Genomic DNA, 12,706 nt, shown 5'->3' on the forward strand with positions numbered 1-12,706 from the left:
CGGTGATTCTCTGCAACTGTTAATCATCTTCTCCAAGCTACAACAATGGTAGACTCATCATCCGTTCATGATACTTCAGTTCGTCAACCTCTTCTCACCATCAAACCCCAACAGAACCTGATCATTGATCTCACCCCATTTGTTTATGAGCCCTATATGCTGTATGTGGTTGAGTGTCTCAAATACTCACCACTCGTCGACGCATTGACTAAAGTTGAAGTTGTTCCCATGTCGTGCTTGTTTCTTGTCTACTCTATTGCCTTCTATAACATGATTAATGAACGCATTCACTTTGAACTCCACGATGAGAAGACCTACATCTCCAAGCATCAATTATGTGCCCTAATTGGTCTTTCTCAAGATCCATCTCTGGTAAACCCTAACTCTATTACAACTGGTCAATTGTTTTCCATGTTCTATCAAATAGGGTATACTGAAATCCTAACCACCATTACGAAGTTCAAGAAGTCCTACCTTCCTCCTCAATGGAATGGCCTTTTTACGCTGTTGTTCAAGGGGCTTTCTGGGCGAAGCGCTGGCTCTGATGGTGCCAGCAAGTCCTTCATGACGGTAATGTATAGGTTATACAATGGTATTGACCTAGATTATGGGTCCATTATCTGGCAGCAGTTGGTCCAAAGCTTGGTCTCTTCATCCAGGCATTCTGAGATATCCTGTGGGCGTTTTTGGTCTCTCATCACCAATTGGGAAATGGACCGCCTTCGTGTTCCAATAATGGCGGACTCCTTGCTCTCATCCACTGCTACCTTTCATATGACAAAAATTATCATCACGGATCCCACCGTTTATTGGATCCATTCCTGAAGCAATGCTCAGTCGTATTTCTGAGTCGAGTAAAGTTCTTCAACAGTACTGGAAGCGTCCATCTGTTGGCCCAAGAGAACTTACTCCGGCCATGATTCGTTCAATTGAAGAGGCTGACAAGCCAGCCAAGAGAGGTAAGAAGCCTGAAACACAGAAGGAAGGTCTGATCATTAAACCAACTAAGGGGCAAACCCCCAAGAAGCGGAAAACTGATAAAGCTGCCACTTCTCAGGCTCAACCGAAGAAGCAGTTGAAGCCTGCTAGGAGACTTATTCTTCAATCCTCCAGTGATTCAGATTCAGAATATGTTCCCCCTATGCAGAAGAACGCTCCTCTTTCAGAATCTGAGGGCGAAAGTTCTGACGATGAGGCTTCGGGCCGAGGTGCTACTCCGCCTCGCTCCCCTACCCCAGAAATTCCATTTCGCTCTAATCCTCCTTCCCCTCCACCTGTAACAATCCCAGTCTCCATCCCTCCTATCTCTCCAATTACCACCTCTCAACCATTTACTACCACTCCTATTCCTACTCCCATTTTCACAGATACCACCACTACCACCACTACCGCAAAACCTCACTCAACTGTTCCCAATCCACCTGCAACCGAACCTCCCGTCACAACCGAACCTCCACCTTCTTCAAAACCCTTATCTCCCACACAATCTACTGAAATAACCCCTATTCTAGGTGGTGAGGATTTGGAATTTGATTCCACATATTTCAGTCCTTATCGAGTGCAGAGCGATGATGATGACGATGAGCCTGTTACATAACGTCATCTCAAGGCAGTAAACGAAAAGCTTGATCAACTACTTTCATCCTCTTCCTCTAGTGCCTATTTTGAAGCTGCCTTGAAGGCCTTGTTCTCCTCGGTCGTCACCGAACACAGTGCTACTTTATCTGCTGCAGCCAAGGGAATCGAAGCCTCTACTTCCTAATGTCAACAAGCCTCTCTTGCTGTTGATGCCTCTACTAAGGAGTGCAAGGAAGCGACCGCAAAATTCGATAAACTAGTCTCCGAAGCTCATTTATTTCTAGAATCCTTGGAGGCTGCTACTGCCAAAAACGCTCAAACAGTCAATGCTTTAGTAGAGAACCTTCAAAAGTCTCTTCAATCTGAGCGCTCGAACCTTGAAGCGGAACGCCAAGCCATTGAAAAAGCCAATGAAACACTCCATGCTAATGTCGACGATCACTTAACTCAACTGGAGGCGGATTTAGCTATGGAGAATCTCATTGTGGATGAGCTAGACAGACGTACTGCCCAGCTTAAATTGCAAACACACAAGTTGCGTACTGCTAATGCTGAGATTGATGACCTCAGGTCATAAAAGGAGGTCATTAGGAGTTCTGCTGCAGATGTTCACTCTATCCTTCTTCATCTTATTGAGGCTCATGATCCGATCATTACTATAACTGTCAGGCGTCATCTGGCGGACAAGCTTAGACCGGCATTGGACTTTATTAGCCGTATCGAGGATGTTCCGATGACCGGGGACCAACCGAAACAAGGGGGAGAGAAAGTGACAACGCAACCTCCTCCCTCTGGATCAAAACCATCTACTGAACCGAAGGGTAATGAAGCTTCGGTCAGTAACAAAGACAAAAAGAAGAAGAAAATTGGCGATGACGACACAGACAATGAAGATGATGTCTATGTCGAGAATAATCCCAAGAATCCCTTCCAGAAGGTTAAGACCTCTGAAAAAGAATTGGAAGAAAACATCAAGAAACATCAAGCTAACCTAGAGCTGAAGCGAAAGGAGACGGAGCTCCTAGAAAAGAAAAAGTCCATGTTTCCTGTGTGGACAATAGACTCTCTTCAAAGATGTGCAATTGATGAGCCAAGCATTCTCTGGCTTGAGCCAATAATGTCCTTTGGTCTTGATAATTCCAAGGATGCAAAGTTCGATATGCCAATCACACGAAAGGCATTTGTCTTCCACTACTTTAACTCGACTATTGCTATTCCTTCCCCAGATGCGAAGGTAGATACGGATCTTCTGGAGTTTTACTTGGAGTTTGCTCAACCCTAATACCTGACTTGGAGCTCAAAGAAAATAACCACCGTCAAGGTAATGAAGCCCTATTAAGTAGGGAAATTTATTAATGTCAAATTCTGGGTGCCTCGAGGAACCGAAGGCTCGGTCTACCATTTTACCCTCGCTGATCTACCAAACCTTAATCCTCACGACTGGATACTCCTCAATAACATTCTTCTGTTGAATCCTCTGGAGTATCAGCCAATAATTAATCATGTCAAGCGTATGCTTGTTTGCTACATACATGAGGTAGCGAAGATGGACTAGGAGATTGCCTCTGCCATACACAAGCGAACAACGATCAAGCCTATGGGCAGAGCTGGCAATGTCAATACCATGATCAAGGGGAAAATCGATTTAAAGTATCACACAGTTATGTTCCTCAGGGGCGAAGGTCAAGAATGTCTGTTCGCTCTTGTAGACAAACACCTCTTCTCAATGTCTTGTCTTGAGCATATCCTTGAGATCATTCAGAGGTGCGATCAGAACAATGCTGCTGATAAGAAGTTATTTACCGACATGCTGAGGTGGTACATACAATTTAGACAAACTCTTCTCGCCATAATTCCGCGTTTGTTTAAAGTTATAAAGACGGTGAAGCCCACTAAGAGGAAATAATCTCTCGCCTCATATGACGCTAAGGGGGAGATTGTTGGGTCTATTAGATTGCGTCATGGGCTCGGTCCTTAGCCCAATTTGATTGCCGGTATTGGGCCTGTCCAACCGTGCATATTTTTGTACTAGGGTTTAGTATATAAGTTGCATGCATGACGACTTAGTAGTTATCGCTTTCACTGTTTATTTGTTTCATAATTCTGTAAACCCTAGCTCGCCTCTACAACGGAAGTTCTTCATCGAGCTCTGCTGAGGCGTGACTCTGTTTTGAATCATCAACATATATTTGATTCAGATTTGTGTTCATTCTCATATTGTTTTTGAATTGTTTGATTTCCATAATCGTGCTTGTGAAAGATCTAATCGATCTAAGAGTTTTAAACTCATCAGTTACGTTCCCACTAGCTTAACAATTATACTCTTTCTAGCATAACAATTTTGTTTACTTTAGGACAGCCCTTATGCTCCCACTAGCCTTGACGTGTACCCATAAATCAGCTGGACTTCTAGAAATCAATACTTATTGACTTTCTTACCAAATTTCAGATTTCTGATACTTGGTGCTTCGAAAAGTCTTTTCCAAACTTCTCAAGCTCATACACCTTTCTTATTAAATAGCACGAGCGTGTGTTTGAACCTTTTAGAACTTAAAATAATAAGTCCCGAATGTTCAAACTATTTGCCATTTCTCACAATTCCAAGTTGGAAGAGGGATGCCGTAATCATAATCGAATTTGAGAATGCAATTATCACAACTGCTAAATCTAATCCTTTAAAATCTACTTAGTGAAAGCATTTCCTCACAATCATTTACATGAATTGGAGAGAAACCTTTTGCCACTTAGATTTTATGGTGTATATGTTCATATCCATGTCAATCTGTCATTTCGGACCACTATCATAAGAAAAGTTTTATGACAAATTCAAACTTATATGGACTGAACTTGCTTAATCTTAATTTCTTGCCATCTGGTAGCACATGGGTCCTACCATTGCTTCCATGTTATTCAACAGCTCATCCATACCAATCAAAGAACTTTCACTGAGCAAGGTGCATTGCCTTATGCAAACAATTGAGAACTCATAGAAGTCACATGCATAATCAACTTAAATTGGAATGGGCACAGAAACAAGAATATGTCAATCACGATAGGTTATAAACCTCATGTTGTGTGCTAGTGATAACTAAAAGGTTTATTCTTGATTAGTTCTTGAAACAATTCAAGACCATTAAGACTCCCACTACCTTCTTGACATATAAGATTCTCATGTCAAGAAACATTCCTTGATAAACAAATATTCAAGATTTAGTGTGAGATCCTATCAAGAGAACACTTCTTGTAATTGGTCTTAGTTGATCTTTGTTTTATCCAAAACATCACAGCTACCAATTTCAAATGTGTAAGAAACATTTCTACTCCACATTTCATGAGGCATTATAAACCTACTTAAGATATGTCACTCAATGTACAATCTTGGAGTATGACTCTAAGACTTGATAATGGAACGAAGTATGACTCATCTTCTTGATTTAATTATTTCAACAATTACCGATTCCTCTTCTTGGTCATACTTATGCACTAATGTATCCTTAGAGGATCAATTGTGACATGTTTCCATAATCAATATGATGATTATAAAACAAGATACTCAAGTACTCTCCTTTCCTTTTAGAGTGGAGAACCTTTTATCTTTATGCCTTATTTGATTCTTCTTATTCGTTCGGATATACTTTGAATCCTTTCAATGTATCAAAATTATACTTCAATCTTGTAAGCATAATCATATTTACTGAGCTTTCAGTAAATCATGACGAATAGACTTTATCGTCCTTTGTGGTGGATCTGACGAGTTCACATCAATATGTACTAGATCCTTTTATCTTTCACTTAAGTTACATACTTATGTAAATGTAACACCCGTGTTTACGGGCTAAGCATTAGTGAAGTGATGTAATAGTCAGGTCAACCATTGTAACCTATTTTGATGAAATAAAGATGAATTACTTGAATATTATGTGAATTATGTGAATTTATGTGCTTTATATTTGTTTATAATGACATAATAAATAAAAGATAAAAAAAAGCGTCAAAATTTAAGTGTTAGATAAACCCGATATCGATGAAGAAAGTTGTAGTGGTCGTGACAAGGATTCTTGAACATATAAAGAATGCCGAAATTCGAGTTATAACGAAGAAGTTATGGCTTGTCGAAGTTTCTCAACAGAACCGGCACGACACTGTGTGGCGTAAATAGTGAATTTACAATAGAGTGATTTTAGCCTTAGCAATCTAAACAAAATTCGTAGTATACGTTAAACAACGAGCGTCCATAAAAAGAACACCTAAATCTGACTTCATATGAGGAAGTTATGATTTTTCTAAGTTTCGGCTTAGCAGTGTGCAGCCCGGAGTTCGAATATTAGATCGAGCGATTTTTAGCCGACACAACCTAAACGAGAATCAAAGATCTCGTTAATAGTAGCGTAACGGTAAAAAGACAGACAAAAACGGACGTCGGATGAAGAATTTATGAATATTTAATGGACTATTCCTGTCCCGGCCTATTAAAAATATAACTTTAAAAATAAAGTCAAAATTAGCCGACAGAGTCTGAACGAAAGTCATAGAGTATGGTCCCGCCTACGTATGGATTTAAAGAACGATGAAAACAGAGCTTGTATGCGAAAGTTACGAATTTTAGAAGCCGAGTGTGTAAAATGCGAAGGTTGTGCGAGGGTATAGGGTACTCCCCACGTACGAGCCTTGTGCGGTTCCGAAGCGAGCCACTTAGAACCACCACATTTCGGACACATGTCTTGTATGAATGCGCATCATCTGAAGGCTAAGCCTAGTGGACCGAAGTACGCCCCACGTACCCGAGGATTACGCCCAACGTACCTGCGAGGCTCCGCGTATAAAAGGGCTGCGAGGGAAACCGATTTTCTCATCCCTTCCATCAATTCTTTCTCTCTCTACTATCTCTCTATACTAACCTAACCCCCCCCCCCCTCAAAGCCTAGGGTACCCCCTAACACCCAAAGGAAGCCCCAGAGCTCCGGAAGGCTCCGAGAAAAGAGCTTTTCGGCTCAGAAACTCCGCTTCGGCGAAGCCCGGTTTTCGAGAAAAACCCGCTGTAAGTGAAATACACTTACCTAATTTTTAATATAGCTTTTATTTAAATATATTAATGTTATTAGGACTTTTGAATAAATATCTGAGCTATTATTATGAGTTATATAAGTGTCGTTATAATATCTTTTTAACTACTCGCGGTACGGGGAATCTGGTTTGGAGGGCGGCTTGGGTTGTTGGATTTCAGAAGTGCTATATGCCAAAATGGTCCTACCCCCCGGTGTTTCATATCTGGCCCTTTTCTGTACATGGTGGGTGAAAAGTATTGTTTTAACGCTTATATAATAGTAATAATAGCAAGACTATTAATTAGTCTCGGTGAAAATTAGACTAAACTCTAGTGGTAATGATACTAGGTTTTGTCAAAGGAAATTGTTTTAAGTAAACGAAGCGTTGTCTGAGTGCAGAGTCACCACCTTTACAGGTGAGTGCATAGTTAATTTCATCTTGGACATAGATATGAAGTATTTTATATAAATTACGTGCTATGTGTGCATATTATCTGAATACTTGTTGTCTACGTTGGATGAACATTTTTATACATGTTTTAAATGATTTAAACTGTATATGTATTTTATATCTACAATAATGTTGGGGTAAAACATGGTTAGATGTAATAGACGATGTATGATAAAATGATGAGAGGCCTTGATGTTGATGTTGATCCAGTCATCTAGCGGAGTATAGATGACGACCACAGACTTTTCTAGACAGTCTAGTGGAACACTAGCAGGCTCGCAACCTTTAGGTGTTTGTGAATGATGTGTTCACCGATGTACTCCATCCCCCTCATGGTTGCCTTAAGGACATTTATTGCTAAGGAACCCCCTCGGTAGTAGTGTGCACCCTAGTGATCAGCAATAAATGTCCTTAAGGCAACCGATTCTTCCTTTTGATAGAATCCCCTCTCCTTCTGCTTGTATTTCTCCTCCTTAGCCTTCTTGTATTCTTCGTATGGGAGCCATTCCTTCTTCGGTTTCCGCCAATTCTCGTCGTATCGATCGCCACTTGAATAGAACACTTGAGCCTTCTTATTTCCATTTTCATCCAAATCACAATCCTTTGTGAGATGGGGCCCTCTACAATTCTCACATCCAACCCGTATAGCATGGATTTTTTGATCCATTTTTGTCATCCTTCTATCTAGACTATCGAGCTTAGCTATCAGTGCCGCCATGCTATCATTTTCCGAGTTCACTACCGCCGACTTGCTTCATTTCTTGGATTGTGGTATTCTCTAGAATGCTTAGAGAATTCTTCAATTAGCTCCTTGATTACCGGGGGCGCCTTCTTCGTGAGCGGGCCTTGTGAGTCGAGAAATTGCCTTGTAGTGACATTGACTCCATCATAGAAGATGGAGACCTCTTGTTGGCTATTGAGGTCATGGTGTGGGCAATTCCTAAGCAAGCTCTTGTATCTTTCCCAAGCTTCATACAGAGATTCTCCAGGTTGTTGCTCGAAGTTGGCAATGGCTTTCTTTGGCCCATGTGGTGACCGATCCGGGAGGAAGTGACTTTAGCCAATCCTTTGCAGCACCTTTGAACGTGACTGGAAGCATGCGAAGAAGTTGGGTCTCGCATGGAACATTCGGTACGTTGAAGTAGTCAGCCACATCATTCACTTCGTCCAAGTGCTTGTAGGCATCTTCATGGTCCTTCCCATAAAAAGGAATCTCCTTTAGTTGAGCGAGAATATGGCCTTTTAGTTCAAATGTAGCGGTTGTGGGAATTGCAGGTTGCACAAGTCCCGGGCCGGTGTCATCGCGCATCCTCTTCTTCCATTACCCCATGGGGAGTTCATCGATATTAGCCATAGCTAAATCGTCTTCAAACTCGGATTCGTGCTCGTATGTGGGTTCTTCTTCTTCCTCGGTCTCGTACTCAGTGTCTTCTTGAATTGGGTCTTCGATTGTCAAAGAGGCACTGGATGCTCCTGATTTGCTGCTCCTCTTCTTGCTGAAAACGGATTTGAGGTTTTTGAGTGGCAAGTTCTTTGAAGAAGCGGATTCTCCAACGGTTTTGCCTTTGCTCCTCCTTAGTGCGGATTCCGGGTCTTCAAGAGGAGGGACCAGAGGTGTATCAGATCCTCGGGTCATGAAACAACTATAAACAAAAATAAAATAAAACATTAAAACTGTAACAGCGATGTACTCGCCGAGTCGGCACGAGTGCACTCGGCGAGTTCAAGGCAAAACACAGAAAATTTTTTCTAGTTACTTTAAAAACGAATTTTTATCAAAACTTATACTACTTACTAAATTACCTTTTAAATAACTTTGTGTAAGATAAATCCCACACAAAGGATCAATAAAACTAGAATTTAACGTTAATTTTAGAACCGTTCCCCGACAACGACGCCAAAAACTTGATGTGTGCAAACTCACTTAGTTTTAAACCTACTTTTAATTATAAAATAAACACACGAAGGCAGTGAACCTATCAATTGTGGTATAGTTAAATAAGTAGGATATCGAACACAGGGAACGGAAAATTAAAACTAAAAACTAATTCTATCTAAATTAACTAATAAGTAGGGGGTTTTCTTCTAGTTTTACAAGACTAGAAAACTTACTAACTATTACTTAATTTAAAACATAGGAAAACAAAGAATTAACTAGATTCAATAATGGGAAAGAACTTCTGTTTAGTTCAACTCAATTGATGCTATGGTTGATTTCAAGGTAATAGTGCAATGGATTAACTCTTTTGTTGGTTACCGATTCAATTGATTAGATTCGCATTCACTACACTAATCCTTAGCAAATAAACTAACTTAAACAGTGGCCAGTTGTCTAATTTAATTAAATTCACTAGATTAATTATTCGGGTTAATTTAGACTTGCAATAGTTAACTAATTTGGTTCTTTAATTAACTTCTTGTTGATGGTCATCACACAAGCTCATACATGAATTTACTTAATTTTCTTATTGACTCTAGTTTCATGTTCATTATTCCTAGACATATGACAAAGTGATCACATAGCATATGAGGTTGATAATTAATAGATGTTCATGCTAATCAATTACCTTCCTATTAACAGAAAATTAATTATCATTCACACATAAGGTTCTTTAGCAAACTAAAATAACAAAAATCACCAACTTTAAATTAATCCTACCAAGAATCAAACCATAGTATCAATTTTGTATCCCCAAACAGAAGTTTAAGAGTTTTAGCTCTTGATTGAAGTAAATAACAACAAACCAACAGATTCTAATTGTTTAACCATAATGAAAAACAAAAGATTAAGTAGAATGATGAAATTTGCCTCAAATCTCCTTCGTAATTGGATTCTAGCTTCTAACTTCGTCCTCTGGGGTTTTTCTGACTCTTTAATCGCAACTAACCACTTCTGAATTGTTCCAAAATTCTCCTCTATCGTTCTGAGGAGTTATCTTTATATATACGAATCGACTCGTCGAGTCAGGTGTCGACTCGTCGAGTCCATCTCACAGTCCCCATATGCGATAAGTCTCTGGCTCTCCGAGTCATTATCTTCTCGAATATTCGTGTGGAATCGCCGAGTAGTCGACCCTACTCGCCGAGTAGGTGTTATTTTTTGTGTTTTTTTCTTCTTTGTTCCATTCTCGAGCTCTCAACCGCTTCTCCTGCTTCCTTGTGCTTCCGAGCTTCATTTTTTGACTAAAAATATAAGTCAAACACTTTTAAGTACCTTTTGTCCATGAAATGCAATAATTTAGCTAATAAATGAATAAAAATCTACACTTAATATGAACTTTTAAACAAAGCATAAACAAAATCGGTCATTTCTGGCCGTGAAAATGGGGATGTCATAGTTGGTATCAGAGCATTAGTTTAAGCGAACTAGGAATTTGTAGGATTTCTAGACTTAAACTTAGAAAGCTAAGCGATGATAGTGAGATGAGTGTCTACTATATTTTAGACACGAGCACTAGCGTATTTTAGGAAAGATGCCTAATATACTTTTATATGCTAAAAGTTTTTTACCTGATATGCTATTATGTGTTCGGATCTATGGTATGTTGCTGACCGGATCTGGAAACCTTATGTGCTTAGGATTCTAAACGTACGACTACAATATTAGAACTAACATGTAAACGTTTCAGAGAGATATGGATGATTTAAACGTCTATCGAAAATATAGATCTAAATTCACCTATTTCGATGTATAGATCAAAATGGAAAGAACCCGAAGTGGAGTCAGGAATGCAAATGGAAACAGGAATCAACATCCCCCATTGATTGAGAAAATACCTATTTTGGTAGCCGCTACTGAACCACTCACGATGGCCGGAGTACAAGCGATGATCCAAATGTTGTTGGATCGTCAAATGGAGGAGACCAGACGTTTACTTCAACAGAATCGAGAGGAAGCTACAATACTGATCAAACATCCTGAACTAAATGATGGGAAGTCAGAAGGAGGGAACTAAAGTGGGACCGTTGATCTAGCCAACCCACCGATATTTAGAAGAAACAACCAGGATAGAGGAAAGGATGAACGTGGTTGCAAATACAAGGATTTAATGGCATCCAAACCACCATGTCTTTCTGGAAGCCCAACACCGGTGGAAGTTATGGACAGGATCTCCAAGATGGAGGCAATGTTTGAAAGTTGCGAGTGTAGCAACAGGTAGAAGACCACTCTCACGGTTCCCCTATTAAAATATGGAGTACTGAGTTGGTGGAAGTTACTAGCCGATTCAATGCCCAAGGGCGAAGTGAACAAAATTTCTTGGGAGGATTTCTTGGTGCAGCTGAAGATGTCATAGTGCTCTGAGCAGGATCTTATGGAAATCAACAATGAGTTCCAAAATCTGAATAAGGGAAAAATGAGTGTCACTGAGTATGCTACAAGTTTTACGGGAAAGATGAAGCTTGTTCCTTACCTATTTCCAACCAAACTCTCCAAGGTTAACAAGTTTGCCCGTGAATTACCAGTGGACTTTGGTTTGATGGTCAAGCAAGCAACCACTCTGAAAGCCGCCATCTGGGCTGCTAAGAATGTGGACACCCAGATAAGATAGAATGGTCTATAAAAATAGAGGTTAGTGAGAAAAGAAAATTTGATGGGTCATCGAAATTCAACAAGAAGAGAAAGTTCTCAAAGTCTGGTACTAAGAAGTTTGGAGGAGGTGAAGCCAAATGGTGCGACAAATGCAAGAAGATGCACCATGGGAAATGTGATGGGGAGGTCACTTGTTTCAAATGTGGAAAGCCTGGGCACTATGCCAATGAATGCACCCTTGCCAAGAAAGTTTGTTATGAGTGCAAAGAAGAGGGGCACATCTTGAGGGACTTCCCGAAGAAGAAGGAGGCAACAAGACCCAACATTCCACTGAAACCGACGGCGAGAGCCTTCCAAATGACGCTTGAAGCTGCGAACGAGGCAGCAGATGTCGCTTTAGGTACCTTTCTTGTAAATGCATTACCTGCCAATATACTATTTGATTCGGGAGCAAACTACATGTCACACCCCAAAACCAGAACGGCGGAAACGTTCTGGGGTGGATGACATCATGTCAAGTATCACAACACATGCATTATAGTAATCAAAGTACAATAACCATTGAATTAATAGAAATAGTTTTACATGGTTTACATTACAATACAACAAAGTAATACAAGTATTAATATAGGTACAGCTTGGTACTAAATTGTCTTCATCAGAAGCTCCGAGGATGTACTTGTCTAATGCTGACCTAAGAATACAAGTTATTTGCAAAGCGAGTTTCAACATTTTTACAAATGCTGGTGAGTTCATAAGTATTTAGTGTCATTTTATTCAAATAACTTTAATAAAAGTGGTAGTTTTAGAGTATCCATTAAATTAGTGTCTTTTCCAGAAAATCCTATATCATTATCAAAAAGTAGTTTTCCCTTAATCACTATCATTATCAAAATACAAAATTTGATTATTAAAGAAAGCAAGAGAAATCAGGGAAAATAACATATGCCTCAGCATTGAAACTGCTGACTAAGGCAAAAGGACTCATAGACTCCAGGAGAGTATCGAACAAACGACACGCCAAGCTCAGTCTAACAAAGGGAGACACAGACCCCAGACTGTACCAAATGAAAGGTACGGCTAGCAAGGTCTAAAAATAGA

The 12,706-nt window shown here is 39.9% G+C and overlaps 1 non-coding gene across 1 annotated transcript; it reads left to right on the forward strand.

The window, feature by feature from the left end:
- The first annotated feature begins 7,993 nt into the window (after positions 1–7,993).
- On the forward strand, positions 7,994–8,100 carry LOC111891943 (small nucleolar RNA R71). Its single transcript, XR_002850397.1, has one exon. It is a non-coding gene; the product is annotated as a small nucleolar RNA R71 (small nucleolar RNA).
- Positions 8,101–12,706: the final 4,606 nt, after the last annotated feature.

This window comes from Lactuca sativa, chromosome 1 (genome assembly GCF_002870075.4).
Source record: "Lactuca sativa cultivar Salinas chromosome 1, Lsat_Salinas_v11, whole genome shotgun sequence".
Lineage (NCBI taxonomy): Eukaryota > Viridiplantae > Streptophyta > Magnoliopsida > Asterales > Asteraceae > Lactuca > Lactuca sativa.